Genomic DNA, 12,136 nt, shown 5'->3' with positions numbered 1-12,136 from the left:
ATTCAAAGTAATTAAGGGAAAAAGTGATGCAGGAGACTACCTTACATTTGGGGGACAAACAGGTTAAGAGGTGGTATTATATAGATCTTAAGCTTATAACTGAAATATAGGCTTTCCTACTGTCTTTTGAGGTATTCTTGTGTGTGTGTGTGGGGGGGGTGAAATCCAGGGCACATTTTCATCATACACCCTGGTCTTGTTGAGTTTGAGAAATGATGTTCGGCAGAAAGGGCTCGGGTTAAGTTCTTGTACTGGGGATTCTTCTTCAGCTGAGTATGATATCAAGGAACAGTCCACATATGGGTGGGGGAGTGAGAAGGAGGGCCACAGAGCATGAGAGCAGGGGTGTTAGTAGTAGTTTCTTGCTGGAGAACAAGATGTGGGGCTAAGTGGGTTCCCTTCACTTGGGACCTGGGTGATGGCTTATTGGGGAAGTAGTCGGTCTTGATACCTAATGGGTTAAAAACGGAGGGAAAAAGCATTAATAAGGCAGGATGTTGGATTGGGAATGGAGGATGAAGAGATAGTAGGATTTCTGAAGGAGGGTAAGAGGGATTATATACATTATATATAATATATTTATAATATATATAATATATAGGGGCTATATACATTATAGGCATGTATTGTTTACAACTTGGGTTTGGCTCTCATAGAGGAGTCCTCTCTCTATGTACATATAAACATACATTAGTCATCTATTCTTAAGATGTTGTTAGAAGGATGACCCTAGTAGGATGGGACTGAGCTCTTAAGAACAGGTTGAATTAAGACAAATAATTAGCTTAGGTATAGCTTATGAAAAAAAGGAAAGGAGAACAAAATACAAGAGAGAACAGAATAATAGGTAAATATGGTAAAAATAAAGTTGAAAACTTAATAAATCAAATAAAAGAGATTGGGTCGCTTTCCAAGGCATACATAAACTTTTAGGGGGGCCCAGCCCACCAGATATATCCTCAGATTTTTCTGGTGGAAAGAACTAAAATAACCCCCATGGGGTTCCTCAAAAGGCCTGCTGTGGATGCCTTTTTCCCCTGTGTGGATGGTTGAGGAATTTCCAAAGAGATGCTTGGCATTACATTTTCAGTCAGTATTTGATTATCTCTTCTTTGTAATAGCAGGCAAAATTATGACCTCTATTAAATAATTTGGCTTAGAAAGGGAACCCCTTTTCTGGATAATAGCCAGCACTAAAAGTAAAGACAATACTTTTTCTCTCTTTTTTAAATATGTCCTTGTAGCTGCATTTTCTGGTAATCAAGGGCATAACCAGAATGCAAATCATGGCTATTGACTATTGACCCTCCTTTAGAAATAGGGAAGCTCATTTTTTGGGATTTGGCTCCTCCCTTTACTTAACCTCAAAACAGTAGAGTCCAGTCTAATAAAGATCAAGTTCCTAGATATTTTCTACTTCCTCCTAATCCTAATTTGCGTTTAAAGGGAGCTTGCAAAGAGTTACCTTCAGTTGTAACCTTCTTCTTTGTAAACTAGAATTTTTACAGTCACACCCATAGCTTAGGTATCGTTACTGTTGTACTATGCTTTGTGATTATAATTAGTCTTTACCTCTGACTAATTTTACCCCTATAAATTCCCCTTTTCAAAAAATTAAACTTGTCGCATGCTCGTCAGACGTGAGTCTCCATACTTAGTGTGTTGTAATCATTTCTGCAATATTTTTCCTTTTAGCCACTTGTGCTCCCACTTTCTTCTCGTGAAGTACTATGACCCACTAGAATTGTTGAGATGCAGGACGCCTGCAGCAGTCGGTTCGTCAGAGTTGGAAGGTTTTCCCAGTTTCTAGGCATTTCGTCAGTGTGGTTGGGCCTTGCTAAATGAAGGTTTCAGGATTAAATAATGGTTGGAGCAGTTTAGGATACACATTTCGAGTACTAAACAATGTGTTAATGAGGGCTACCTATGTAGGTGGCTACCCTATGTGGTATTGTCCATTGCATCTTATGTATCAAAGTTTCTTTCCTAAAGAGAACCTAACAGTGTGGGTTTTATTTGACATAGATTGAATTGATGATGAAGAGGGAGAAGAGGTAGAAGAAAGGGAAGAAGGAAAGAAGTAGAGAGAAGAGAAGAAAAGAGAGAGAAAGGAAATGGTAATTTGCCCAAACGTGTTTGATGAGTAGGTCCTGTGCTATAAGTTTGTGGTTCGCAGTTGACTGTTTCATTGGTCTGAATGAATATGAATATGCTTCAAGTCCTAATAGAGGACATAAACCAGAGAAAAGCAGAGAAAAGGGGTATCTGAGTTGTCAAATTAGGGTGTTCACCCTTTGTACCCAAGAGCCCCTGTGGGCAGAGAAGCTGAGAAGTTATTTTATACCTAGTAAGATTAAGAAGATTAAAAAGTGCTTTCATTCTATATTTATCCTTCTTCTTCTGGCTTACTTCATTTAACATAATATTTTGTAGATTCATCCATGTTGCTGCAAAATCCATGACTGTATCATTTCTAACTGCTATGTTGTATTCCATTGTGTTTAAATACCACATCTTCATGATCCACTCATCTGTTTGGCATCGAGGTTGGTTCCAAATCTTGGCTATTGTACTGAGATCTGCGATAAATTGTGGGGTGCGCACATCCTTTGAGATGAATGTCCTTCCGACTGGGGGGATAGATACCCAGGAGAGCAATTGCTGGGTCATATGGCAGTTCAATTCTGAGTTTGCTGACCACCGTCCACACTGTTTTCTATAGGGGTTGGGACAGGCAGCATTCCCACCAGCAGTGGATGAAAGAGTTCCTTTCTTACCATATCCCATGCAACAAAGATTGTTTTCATTATTTTTGATGTGACACATCCTCACTGGTGTAAGGTGGTACCTCATTGTTGTCTTGATTTGGATTTCCGTAATGATGAGTGAAGATGAGCATGTTTTCATGAGACTGTTGGCCATGTTTTTTTATTCCTCTAAGAAGTTTCTATTTATTTCTTCTCCCCATTTTTCTATGGCTTTATTAGATTTTTTGGAGCCCAGCTTTCTGGGCTTTTTATATCTTAGATATCAGCTCTTTATCTGACGTTTTGAGTGCAAATTTTTCCCCCATTTCATTAACTGTCTTCTAGTATTAACTAGGGTTTCCTTCAACATGCAGAAAATGTTTATTTTGATGTAGTCCCATTTATTTAGTTTTGATGCTAAAGTGCTTGCCATTGGCATTCTATCCTCAAGATAGAATATATAGGTCTGATATATAGGTCTGGAGTGTTCTGCCTATTTTTTCCTCAATAAACTTTATATATTTGGGTCTGTTTTCAAGGTCTTTAATCCATTTTGAGTTCCCTTTTGTGTAAGGTGTGAGGTATGAATCAAACTTTAATTTCTTGCAGGTGGTTCTCCAGTTCCAACACCATTCATTGAAGAGACTATCTTTGTTTCTTTTCAAGTTCTTGGCTCTTTTGTCAATTAGTTGACTGTATATTTGGGGGTTTACCTCTGGATATTCTGTTCTAACCCACTGGTATGAGACACTATCTTTGTTCCAGTACCATGCTGTTTTGATTACTATTGCTTTATAGTAAAACTTCAGGTTACGTAAAGAGATGCCATCCAGGTTCTTGTTTTTCAGTATCTATTTGGCAAACCTGGATCTCTTTTGGTTCCAGATGAATTTTATAATTAATTGTTCTAATTCCTTCAAGAATAAAGTCTAAATTTGGATAGAGATCACATTGAATCTATATAGAAGTTTAAGTAAGATAGTCATTTTGAGTGTTGATTCTATCTACCCATGAGCATGGAATGTTCTTCCATTTCTTTAGGTCGTCTTTAATTTCTTTCTGAAGTGCTTTGAAGTTTTCATGGTAGAGGTCTTTCACTTTTCTTGTAAGGTTGATTCATAGGTACATAATTTTTTTGGATGCTGGTTTATATAGGATAGTCTCCCTAATCTCTTTCTCCTCAACTTCGTTATTTTTATAAAGGAATGTTACTGTCTTTTGTGTATTAACTTTGTAACTAGCCACTTGCTGTATTGTTTAATTTTTTTAGGAGTCTTACTGTGGACTCTTTAGGGTTTTTGATGTTTATCATCATATCATCAGCAAAAATTGACAGTTTAACTTCTTTTCCTATCTGGATTCCTTTGATTCCCTTCTCTTTTCTAATAGCTATTGCTAGTACTTCTAAAACTATGTTGAATAAGACTGAAGAAAGTAGGTAGCCTTGCCTAATTCCTTATCTTAGTGAAAATGTTTTCAGTTTTTCACCATTCAGGATAATATTGACTGTAGGCTTTTTGCATATAGCTGTAACTATCTTGAGGAAGGTTCCTCCCAACTCTATTTTGCTGAGTGTTTTTTTTTAATCAGGAATGGATGTTGGATTTTGTCCAATGCCTTCTCTGCATCAATTGATATGATCATATGGTGTTTGGCTTTCTTCTTGTTGATGGGATGTATGATGTTGATTGATTTGTATATGTTGAACCATCCTTGCATCCCTGGGATGAAACCCACTTGGTCATAGTCTATAATTTTTTGATGTATTATTGGATTCAGTTTGCTAAGATTTTATTGAGGAATTTTGCATCTGTGTTCATTAATGAGATTGGTCTGTATTTTTTTTTTGGTGGTGTCTTTTCCATTTTTGGGAATGAGTGTGATATTCACCTCATAAAAGAAATTAGGAAGGATTCCTGTCTTTTAATGTTTTGGAAGAGCCCGAGGATTAGTGTTTGTAATTCTCAGAATGTTTGATAGAATTCACCTGTATAACTATCTGAAGCAAGACTATTTGTTCTTGGGGAGTTTCTTAATTATTGTTTCAATTTCTTTAGCTCTGATGTTTTCTACATCCTCCTTCTCATGTATTGGAAGATGATATTTTTCCAGAAATCTGTCAGTATCTTCAATGTTTTCTAGGTTAGCTGAGTGCAGTTTTTCGTAATACTCCCTTATGATGTCTTGGATTTCTTGTGGTTCTGTTGTAATCTCTCCCCTTTCATTTGTGATCTTATTTATTTGGGTTTTTTTCCTCTTTTTTTTTTTTGGTGAGTTTTGCCAGCAGTTTGTCTTATCTTGTTTATTCTTTCAAAAAGCAACTCCTGGTCTCATATTTTTTTGTATTGTTTTCTTTGCTTCTCCGTTGTTTATTTCTGCTCTTGTTTTTATTATTTCTTTATTCCTGGCTGTGTTTGAGTTCCTCTGCTGCTATTTTTAGGCATCCTTGAAGTGTCCTTGTAGACTGTTGATTTTGTCATTTTCCTCTTTCCTGACATAGGCCTGCACTGCTATGAGCTTCTCCCTAATTACTGCTTTTGCTGTGTCCCACAGATTTTTGACAATTTGTCTCTTCATTGTCATTTGTCTCAAGGAATCTTTTTATTTCTTCCTTGATTTCCTCTTTGATCCAACTGTTGTTGAGTAGCATGTTGTTTAATCTCCAGATATTGGATTTTCTCCAGTTTCTTTTTACATTCAATCTTGATCTCTGTTGAATAATGATCTGGTAGAGTACTCCTAATAATCTTTATATTTGTGACTTTGTGTAAATTAGATTTATATTCAAAGGTATGGTCTATTCTAGAGAAGGTTCCATATGCACTTGAAAAGAATGTGTATTCTGCTTCCTCGGGGTGGAGAGTCCTGTATAAGTCCGTTAGCCCTATTTCTTCTGATTTCTTGTTTAGGGTTCTCATGTCTTTGCTAGTTTTCTGTCTTGTGATTCTGTCTATTGGTGATAGTGGCATATTAAAATCTCCTACTACTATCACGTTACCTTACATATGTTTCTCTAGGTTTATGGGCAAATAAATGCCTTACATATTTTGCTGGCTCTATATTTATTGCATAAGTATTGATCAGAGTTAGTATTTCTTGGTCTAATGTTCCACTGATCAGTAAGTAGTGACCCTCTTGGTTTCTGAACACTTTCTTGAGCTTAACTGAAATTTGATCTGAATAAGTATGCGTGTCCCAGCTTTTCTTTGTTTTCCATTGGCTTGAATGATTAATTTCCATCCTTTTATTATAAGCCTGTGTCTATTAGTTCTCTTAGGTGTGTTTCTTGAAGGCAGCAGTTATCTGTTTTTTGTTTTCTGATCCAGCCTTTTATTCTGTGTCTTTTAATGGGTAAATTTAGGCCATTGACATTTAAGGAGATTATTGACAGAGTGGTTTCTTGTGTGATTGTATTGAGGAGAGTGGCTGTTTTTACAATTGGGGGTTTGAGTTTTGTAATACATTGTTGAGTAGTTCATCTAGAGTTGGTTTTGTTAGTGCAAATAGTGTGAGTTCTTTCTTGTCAGAGAATGTTTTTAGTTATCCCTCCCACATGAATGAGAGTTTTGCCAGGTAGTAGACTCTAGGTTGGAAGTTTCTGTCATTCAGTGATTTAAATATGCTATTCCACTGTCTTCTCGCTTGAATTATTCAAGTGGGAGACCTGTTTTGATTTTTATGTTCCTTCCTCTGTACCTGAGGTATTTTTCTCCCTTATTGCTTTAAGAAATTTATCTTCCTCTTTTCTTTTTTTTTCTTGGTTTTATTTATTTATTTTTGCCATTTGTATTACTATAAGTTTTTCTTTTTGCCATTTGTATTACTATATGTCTTTTTTTTTCTTTTTTGAGTCACACCTGGCAGTGCTCAGGGGTTACTCCTGGCTCTATGCTCAGAAATCGCCCCTGACAGGCAAAGGGGACCATATTGGATGCCAGGATTTGAACCACCATCCTTCTGCATGAAAGGCAGACGCCTTACCTCCATGCCATCTCTCCCGCCCCTACTATATGTCTTGGTGTTTGTTTATTAGGGTCTATTTTGTTAGGGACTATTTTCCCTCTTGAATTGCACTGGAGCCTCATTGCAGAGGGTGGGAAAGTTTTCTGCTATTATTTCCCTCAGCACTTGTTCTTCCCCTTTCCCTATTCCTCTCCTTCTGGTATCCCTACTATTCATAGACTATTTCTTTTGTCTTTGTTCATTAAATACCTAACATTTTCTTCCAATGCTTTACATTTTTTTCCATTATTGGCCTTTTTGTCATTTTTGGTTTGTAGTTTTTCTTCAAGTTCTTCTATGCTATTCTTCAACTGAGTAGTTCTGCTACTATGGCTTGCTAGAACACTTTTTATTTCCTTTACATTTGTATGGAATCTCTCATTTGCTGTAAGAATTCATCTTTAAATTGGTTGACCTGTTCATATATGGATTTCTTGAACTTGTTGGCAAGTGATTCCTTTGGTTTTCAATGCCACTTTTATGTCTTTATCTATTGGGCCTGTGCTTTTTGGTGGACTTGGAAACTTGCTAGGATTTCTCTCCATATCCCTAGCTGCTAGTGTTTTCCTTGATTTCCCCATATTCCTTTGCATTTGGTGATTCAGATTGGTCTGCCCATGTTCTCAGTCCTCCTTGATCACCTGGGGTGTGTGGCTGAGTCCCTACTCTAGAGTGTGACCCTAGGCAGGTATGATGGCTGAGGTTGCTGAGGTTTGGTCCCACCCTAGGGCTCCTCCCTCTGGGATTCTGTGAGAAGGTGAAGTCTCCAAGTGCTGAGTATGGTGTCTGACTGCCTGTCTCAAAACCCCTGGTACCTACTAGAGGAGTGGGCTCTCTACTTCCCTATGTGCAAATATGGCAATCATCACAGGTCTCAGCTCCCTCCCAGTAGCTGACCAAAACACGGGCCACCAGCTTCCCCAGTCACCACACTTGCTGTGTGTGGCTAAGACCGTGTCCTGAGTTCCCTTCCAGCCCCTGACAAAGATGCAGGCCACCTGCTTCCCCCGCTGCCTACTGCAGCAACTGGCTGAGGCCTGAGTTCCCTCAATACTTTGTTAGTTACTATTAAAGCCAATCTATTATGGTACATGCAAGTTAGTGTTACTCTATAACTTCATTAAGACTGAGTCATAGGATTTAAAATATAGGAAAGACTGTAGGGTTTCAGTACCACATCTTTCTGTTTATAAACTTGACTTAGATCTGCAAGTACTGCAGAATCTCTGAAAATGTCATATAATTAAGAGTTCTCCCTCTGCCTGTAACTAAAATTGCTTTAAATCAAAAACTTTGGGTGAGTTTTTCCCCAAATTTATTAATTTGTTATAGATTTCATTGTAATTATATCTCAGGATGTTATAAACACTAAATAAGAAGTTTAAAATTAAGTTGAGAACCCAGGGGCAACCATCAGTTCTTGCTTTACATATGTGAAACCTGTCTTAAATATCTAGTACAACAAATGAGACCTTGATTACCCAAAATCATTATAACAAAAGTTATGAACATTTTCTTAAGCATAAAGGAGTTGTAAGTAATTGAATTGGAAATGTAATATGACAATAAAGTATTAACTAATATTATTAAGAAATTGAGCCTATCTAGAGTACAGGCCGGTGTGGGGTGGAGAGGAAGGATAAAAAAAGATTTTGAGACAAAAAGTACAATTTTTCATAATATCTGGAAAATATGTGTAAATCACTAAACTGCCTATATTTATTTTATTTTTCAAAGTTGTGCTTTTCCAGCAATACTGGAGAAAATAGTATTACACTGGGAGAGTCTAGGAAGATTATGTTGTATAGGAATAAAACCTGGACCTTAGTTACTCAAATATGTGATCCATTCTTTATGCTTTTTCTCCATCTTGGAAACTGACTACATATAAATGTCTTTCATATGAGTTATTATCTTTCTAGTTAAGTTTTTCAACTATTATCTGTATTAATATTTTAACATGTCTGAAATGTCCTCTATATCTGAATAATGTTTGGTATATTTAGGAATTCAAAATACTTAGTTATTATTGATATTAACCAAGATGTTTAGATATTATTGCTCCACTTATAAAAGTAGCCAGAGGAACTAGGATTTACTGCCTAGAGTGTTCTCTAAGGAGTTACATCTAAAGGACCAGAAATGAACCAACCTTTGGCATCCTTACCAGCTGTCTGAGCTTCCCTTCTTCCTCCTTATAATTTTTCAAATTTGTATGGTAACTTTCTGTGCACAGGTTTCTGTTCAAAATTTATGCCTACTACAATAATTATTAACATTTATTAGTGTTTTAATTTGCCTTCTCACTATCCTTTAAAAACATAATATCCCTAAATTATGTTTTTTCTATTTATTAAGTTAAGTGTTTGTACTTAGATAAGTTTTGAATTCTGTCATGTAATTTTTATGATGTAAATCTAAATGATTAGAAGTAAATCCAAACAATGTTTAACATGGCTTTTGCCTCTCCTCAATTCCTACACATATATACTATAGATCCCTGGTTGCTCTAACATAAATGAGTACTGAAGTATGGATGCATGACACTCATTTAAGATTTAATGATCCCAGAATGTCATTTGCCTTCCTAGAATCTCTCCTCTGTACTACCTCAATTTACCCTTTCTGATGCATTATCCCATGACATAGTCCTTTCTTAAACTTTCAACTCATAAATATTCTTGACTTGAGCCCTATCTTATTTCTTCAGGTGCTTCCCTTTGACAAGAAAAGTGATTAATTAGTAATAAGATGACTAATAATATATTTGCATTTTAGTAAGTAGCATTAATGTTTTAACTAAAAGGGATATTAAATATACATTTTATAGTTTTTGGAAAACCAGTAGGAAGGATATATTTGAAAAGAGAAGCATCTAACAGAGAACCATCTGACCACTCTCAAATTCTTACACAACCTAATTAAGCATGTGCTGCAGAGCCATTAAAAAAATAAGATCACGATATGAGAAACTTTTGTTTCCATGCAATATGTGATATAGATATTTTATTTTATATTTTTCAGACATTTTCTCTCACACACATATCGATCATCTCCAAATAAAATGCTCTGCTTTTTTGCTTTTTGGTTTTGTACTGTGCTTGGCTGTTCTCTGGGCTTACTTCTAGCTCTGTTCTCAGGGATCATTATTAAAAGGCTAGCAGGACCCTATGGGATGCTGAGGATGGAACGTGGTTGGAGGAATACAAGGGAGGGAGAGAGAGAGACAGAGACAGAAGAGACAGAGAGACAGGGCAAGACAGAGAGAGAGCAGCAGATCAATGTTTGCCTTGCATGTGGATGACCAGGATTCAATCCTTGATACCCATATGCTACCCTGAGCCCCCCCCCCCAAAGGAATCCTTAAGCAAAGAGCCAGAAGTAAGCCCTGAGAATTACTCGGAATAGCTCATAACCAATAAGAACTATTTAAGAATTATACATATACTGAAAATAGAAACCAGGGAGCCAGAATAATGATAGTACAGCAGGTTGGACATTTTCTTTGCATGCAGCCTACCCAGTTCAGTACCTGACATCCCATAGTGTCCCCTGAGCCTACCAGAACAGTTTCTGAGCATAAATCCATAAAGAAACCCTGAGTGCTTCTGGGTGTGGTCCAACCCTTCCAAATAATAGGAACCATTCTTTGAATATATTAAAAAGTATTTCCTGAACTTGCTTGCCTTCTACTATCATTAAGATCTGAAACTTTTTGAATACATGCAATTTTACAAAATATAAATTACATTTCACTGTGGCTCAATGAAATAAAATTGTCTAGATACTCTTCATATTTCCTTGGTTTTGTTGTTTGTTGCAGTCTAACATAGAAATGTAATAAGATGGTAATTATGTACTGAATTGTGAATGGTAGATAACCAGATATAGGAAAAAGTAACAAAGCAGGTAACAGATCTGTATAGTACTGTGTAATCTCACACCGAACATGGGAATTGTATTGTTGTGCTGTCAAAATGCATTCAGCTCAAACATTATCCTCAGGAACTACACAACTGTAAATAAAAGTAAATTGGAATAATTGAATCACCTTAAAGCACATTCCTTTCGTTATGACACACAGAAAGATAAAGGATACAGCAAAACTCACCAGAGTCTTTACAGAGTACAGCAACTCATGTTGATCTCCATCCACTTTGACACCCTGAGTCATAGTTTCATTACTTTACTGCTCCATGGAGAAATAAATTATGATATAGTTTTTCTTCTCCACAGGTCCTGAAACTATTTTAACGCAATCATTCTTTGCACATCAACATTGTAGATGTTAGCATTATTCTAACTCTTTACCTAAACTATAATAAAATAGTTAATTTTAAATATATAGACACTATTCAGTGTTACTTCACTATTGTTTTAGTTTAAACTATAAATTACATTTATCTTAACTTTCAAAATGTCAATGAGTTGGGTCATGGAAAAGTGGATGATTTCACTTAAGAAATTAAGGAGAGTAGTTTATATCTATATTGTGTTTTCGTTTTACCATTGTGTTTAAGAACGAAATTTTTTCCAGACCTTCATAGGACCTTTAGATTGGATATTAGTTGACAAAAACTCAATTAACAATAGAAGAGAACCAGTGCAGTATGCTCAATTGATTCATTTGAATATGTGACCCAACTATGACTAAAGCACCAACTTACAACCATTTTAGGGAATGAAAACTATTTGTGAGGAGTAAACAGTACAAAGATTTTGAAATGATTTTTGAAGTTTATTTACAAGACAGATTAAACAGCTTAAAAACTGTGTCTTAATACACATGTTTTTCCATCATTGGATCTAGATTAAGAGATTTTTCATGTGGAAGGTTTACGTTCCATAAAGGTTTTGTAAAGGTAAAAGTAACCTTCTTTGATATGCTGCTTCTTTAGCAAATTCAATTTAGTTAATTAGCTTGTCACTTTTGAACACCTTGCTTAGGCCTGCTCTGAACTCAAATACTGGTTAATTTATTTTGCCCAAACAACCCAAACTCCAATAGCCTCTCTCTCGAAAGACAAAAGAATTGAAACTAATCACACTGGACAAGAATTGGGTGCAGAACAGATGACTGAGAGGTACAGTATCCATTCATTACCAATAGTACAAATCACAGTGTCTATAAGGGTAACACTGTCAAAAAGAGAAAAAAAGAGTAGAGGAGAGAGTAAGAAAGAGGAGAGAGAGGAGGGGGTACATGCCCCAGAGGTCGGTAGAGAAAGAGTGGGAGGGTGTCAGGAATGTATGCTGGTGAAGGTGGTGAACAATATAAAACTAAAACCCAATAAGAAATAATTTTGCAACCACGATGTTTAAATAAAATCAAAAAATAAAAGAATAATTTTAGAAAAAGATGAAAGAGGTTTCTTTATTTCCCCTGC

This window comes from Suncus etruscus, chromosome 3, assembly GCF_024139225.1.
Source record: "Suncus etruscus isolate mSunEtr1 chromosome 3, mSunEtr1.pri.cur, whole genome shotgun sequence".
Classification (NCBI taxonomy): domain Eukaryota; kingdom Metazoa; phylum Chordata; class Mammalia; order Eulipotyphla; family Soricidae; genus Suncus; species Suncus etruscus.
Note: the sequence above shows the minus strand (reverse complement) of the source record.